Source organism: Marmota marmota, unplaced genomic scaffold, assembly GCF_001458135.2.
Source record: "Marmota marmota marmota unplaced genomic scaffold, marMar, whole genome shotgun sequence".
NCBI classification, from domain to species: Eukaryota; Metazoa; Chordata; class Mammalia; order Rodentia; family Sciuridae; genus Marmota; species Marmota marmota.
In genome coordinates this window covers 10,724,551-10,729,710 of record NW_026000272.1, presented here as the reverse complement: position 1 = coordinate 10,729,710, position 5,160 = coordinate 10,724,551, and the positions used below count along the sequence as shown (strand labels likewise).

Here is a 5,160-nt window from a genome sequence, read left to right as displayed (position 1 = left end):
TATATATATATATATTTTTTTTTTTTTTTTTTTTTTTAAAGAGATGGGTCCTTTATATCATTAAGTCATGCCAGTAGATCCCTGATGGATTGGATGAGGATCCTTACAAAAGGCTTGAAGGAGTGGATTCACTCTCTTTTGCTCTTCCCATTTGAGTATACAACATTCCTCTATTTTGACTGTTTCGCCCCTTCTGCCTTGTGAGGCTGCAACATGAAGGCCTTCACCATACCAGCACTTTGATCTTGAACTTTCCAGCCTCCAGAAGCATAAAAATAATTTTTTTGCTTTTTGTTGTTGTAATAATGTCTGTACTTTTTTTTTTTTAAAGACAACTGAAAATCTCTTGATCACCTTCTTTTCCTTGTCTCTTTTTAAGACAAAGCTAGTCTATCACTTCATAGGGTATATTCTGTAATGGTGGTGAAGAAAGAAAGGCCCTACAATGAAGTAGTACTGGGAGTAGAATGAAATCTGTAAAAGCCTTTGCAAATCATACATAGTATTCTTAGAACCAGTAATTTTATGACATTAAAGAAAATAATCCTAACAGCCTGAGGAAAAGAACATTCCAAGTCTTTATTTAGCAACCAAACACTTGATAAAATATTTTTACAGTTCTTGGTAGGCAAGATTCAAGACCAGATAACCCCAAGAAGAAAGGTAATCTTATTCCTAATACTGTTAAGTTGACCTTCATTCTGCAAGTCTCCATGGGGTACTTTTTAAAAGCACTTTGATAAGTACTATCTAAATGTATGTTTTAAATAATCAGATCCTGTGGACTGTCCCAGTACATAATAAATACTTTTAACCCACCCCTTCACCTCCAATTTCTTGTTCCATTTTCAATTTCACGGGCAAGTTTGGTACTAGCAAACAAAATGCTCAAAATACTTCAAAGAAGTCCACATCACCATCTGTGGCATCTCATCACCTCTGACTAGAAGTAGGAATAAAAGCTCTCTTTACCCACCCATGCCTATTAGCACCATCAGGAAATTATAAAATTCAAATATTTGTACCTCAAGTCCTGTGCTATAGGCTACAATGACAAAAAAAAAAAAAAATCTACTGGCGTGGGAAATTTTCATTCAGACTTACTACACTAGAACAATTAATCCATGATAAAAACCTGCTTCCCATTTCCCAACTGAGCTATATCTTCTACCCACTCTTTTATTTTCACATACCCCCACACAGATATAGAGGAAGAAAAGAGCAAATAAATTAAGGATGTGCCTTACTATCATTTAACTAGGTTTTCAATGAGAACTAAATATAAACTAAATCTATCAAGGATACTGCCCACAATATATAAATATGAAAATGAGCCTTTGACAATGAAATTCAAATCAACATAGACTGAAATGCAGACATAAATGTAAATAAGAAAGTTACCTGCTTGATGGCTGTAACAGTTATAACAAAGAAAAGTGGAAGTCCACTGGTAACTGGGCTAGTTGGTGTGTCTACTGTGACCTAGGTGAAGAAATTAAATTGAAAGTAAAATGAAAATTAGCTATTAATTCACATGCAGCACTTACATGTTGTAAACATTTCAGACAGAAATGCAGACAAAACACAGTCCAGTAGCAGAGTCAATGTTAATTTTCATTAAAACAATCCACATAGCAGTTAGTTTTAAGAAACTTGGTCCTTTATTGAAATACATCCATTTATTTACCACCTATCTGTTGAGTAGCACTGTGTCGGTCCCTGTGCTTCAGCTAGTCTCCAGAGATCCTACTTTAAATGAGATAGAGACAAGTCCCTGCCTTCATATAGCAGAAAGCTCACAGGGAAAATCAGACATTAAAATAAGAGTGCAGATGGTGAAATCTGAAGGGGAAATCAAAGTTAACTAGATCAAAGTTGGTTTTTCAGGTACAGCAAACAGTATATACAAAGTATCTATGGTAGGAGGGAGAAGGGCATATGTAGGAAAAAAATAAAGGAAGCCATTAGCAAGAGAAAGTGTGGCATGAGATGAAGCTGGAAGAGGAAGAAGGGGCCAGACTGTGCAGGGTCCGCTGGGCCAGGGTAAGCTGTTTATTCTTCATTCTGTGAACAGTATGAAATCCTTGAAGGTTTGGGGTAGGGAGATATCACATGAATAGAACTGCATCTTGAAAAGATCATTCTCCATGCTTTGTGTATGATAGATTAGAAAGAAACAAGAGTAGAAAGACAGTCCATTTGGGAGGCCACTGCTATTATCAAATGAAAGATGATGGCTTGGATTTCAGTGGAAACAACAGGCATGAAAAGAAGTAACAGAGAATTTATGAAAATAGCAAAACTGGTAAGGAACTAGATGTAAGTATTGATTAAAGATGTCTGCCAAGAATCTGGTTAACATGCCTGTGTGGATATTGTCATTCACTGAAATAGGATATATTGAAAGAGAACTAGATTGGAGGGAGAGAGATCATGACTTCAGTCGGCTCTCACAACTCACTGACTCTTATCTCCAACCTCCAGCCAGGCCTGCCTCTGCCACAAAGAAGTGTACATAAGAGGTTTTTACATGGTTCCATGTCTTTATGTAACCTCTTCTCTACTAAATCTTCAAGGCTCAGTTTGGATACTAACATTCCTTTTGAAGCCTTCTCAAGCTCCTCTTGGGTAGGGAAAAAATCATAACTCCTACTGTATAGTCATACCATTTTGATCATTCACATAAATGATCCTTACTACATTAAGCAAATTCATGACTGTCTTCTCAGCAATAAAATTCCTTAAGAGTAGAAAAGTCATAGCTTGATCTTCATCATAGCTGCAATCACTTTTGTTGTCTGGACTGCTACATAGCACACAATAGGTGCTTGGTACACATTTACTAAATGAAATTGAGAGGTACTACCCACCAAGTAGAATGACTCTCATAAGCAGAATCCACTATGTTATTTATTTTAGGTCCTTAAGACATCTGACTGTGGTTCTTAAGTACCTACTTTTCAAATATTCCATCGTTTGTATTCAAATTGGCTCTTTCGTATATTATGTCCCAGACTGGTTTTAAGTAGCAGGGCTAAACTCAATTATAGTATCATAGACTCAAAGCCTAAAAGTGGATGAACAGAACCACTTAACATCAACAAGTATTTGAGCAATTTCATTGAAATTTTTTGGCTTTATTTAAAAATGAGACAAGAAAAACACAGCACCTTTAATGCAGTAAAAATTTTCAGAGGTAAATACGGTGACCGAAAGAGTTTAAGAGTTTATAGACTTAAAGACAGAAGACACAATTTAAAATTCTAAAATTTAAAATGCAAAAGCATAGTAAGAACACAGAAACAGATCAATCTACTAGGCTCTCATGCTTCAAGGGAGTAAGTGAATGAGGCAGAGCAAAACTGGTAATTATGATGATAAGTGATTAAGTTTTCAATTAGGCTGGCACTGATGTTTAACAAAATAAAACTATTAATGTAAATGAATTTTGATTTTCATGTATATCAACTTGTTTAATGATATGAGATATATCCTTCTTGGATGAACAAATATATGAAATTAATGAAAATTTAAAAGAAAGAACAATGAAATAAAATCTCCATGAATTTCCTAATAAAGATGCAACTTCAAAAATCTATAAAATCATATAAATCTTTAGGTAATTATTTCTACTTTAAAACTGCTATTATAATCAGTTTTGGAACATCTTTGTTTTTAATCACAGGGCATAAGGTTAGAAATTGTTTGAATCAATCAAGACTCTCAAATTCTCAAAGTTGAACAGTTGTTTATGGAGTTCTTACCTGTACAAGGAAAATGATGAGAAAATAAAAATTTGCAATCCTTCTAAACTGTTCAAACAGGTTCTTTGGGAGGAAATTCCAAAGTGTATACTATAAGCAAGCAAGAAAAAAAATATTAGAAAGGAAAGTTGAAAAATCCTAATAGTAAGGACTTATATGGGTCCAGGTCATCCTGTAAACTGATATTTAGTATATACAACACTTTGAAACCCAAAGCTCACATATATGCCTAAGAATATAGATAAAGGTATGGTATATAATTTTTTTTTCAGAAATGAAGTTTCATTCTGAGCATTACAATGGCCATTTAGTTTCATACTTTTGGTTTATCTAAGCCAATCTAAAATAGGTTCCTTATTATATGCTCTCAGATTATCCTATAGTGATACTTCCTTGAGGGGACTCATTACAGTGAATTATAAATGTATACTTTTTTTATTTAAGTTTCTCCCTCAAAAGACAATGATTTCTATGGAGTAGACTGCTCATCTGTCTTATTTACTAATTTTTCCCCAACACCTAGCACAGTGCCTGGTACAAATAGATTATTTGAATAAATGAATGAACAAATTCCCATGGCTTCATTAATTTTTGGAGTCTTGAACATTATTAGAGATAAAACTGTCCTTACCAGTACCTCCCGTCTTCATGACAGCTGAGGAGATGTACAGACACATAACACTGAATCATACAGGGCTGTCACTTTAAACAATAGCATTCTACCCTTGGGTTTTTGTAAAGTTTTCAATGCCAAATTCTACATGGAGAGAAGGACAGAATGACAGAATTTTTTGGCCAACTATCAAACCACATATATTTTCTCACTGATACTTTAAGCTCAAGGACAAGGTCATATAAAAGTCACCTTAAGAAATGGGACTTTATAGATATATTTTTTTAAATTTTTTTATTTATTTTGAGACAGGGTCTTATTAAGTTGCTTAGGGGCTTACTAAGTTGCTGAGGCTGGCCCCCAAACTTTCAATTCTTCTGCTTCTGCCTCCCAAATTGCTGGGATTACAGGCATGAACCACCATGCCTGATTCTAGATATCTTAATAACGACCAGAACCTAGAAAGTAATGATTCTTAACATAAAAGGCTAATTCTAGACTTGAAACATGTCCACATCAATTATTTGCATAATATGTGAACAGATCCATTAATAAGGTGAAAAGCCACTCACAAAGCATGAGACAAGGAGAAACGTACTATTTATAGTTTTCTAATTAGAAATGCAAATAATTAGGAAACTATTTTTTATATGTTCTCTTCTCTCCTTCATCAGGGCATTAGCTATTTAGACCTCAGGGTGCCATAAGTTCCCTCATCAAAAGTGCCTAACACAAAAAACAGAGATTTTTTAATTAAGAAAAAAAAAAAAAAAAAAAAGAAGG

At 34.3% G+C, this 5,160-nt stretch overlaps 1 protein-coding gene across 1 annotated transcript in view; it reads right to left on the bottom strand.

Moving 5' to 3' along the window:
* Window positions 1–5,160, bottom strand: part of Atp11c (ATPase phospholipid transporting 11C) — a 100,594-nt gene that overhangs the window by 89,550 nt on the left and 5,884 nt on the right. Inside the window, exons 3-4 of the mRNA XM_048796990.1 lie at window positions 3,765–3,854; window positions 1,402–1,482 (exon numbers count right to left, since the gene is read on the bottom strand). The gene's annotated coding sequence lies outside the window, so the exon portion shown is untranslated. The remainder of the gene's footprint in view (window positions 1–1,401; window positions 1,483–3,764; window positions 3,855–5,160) is intronic.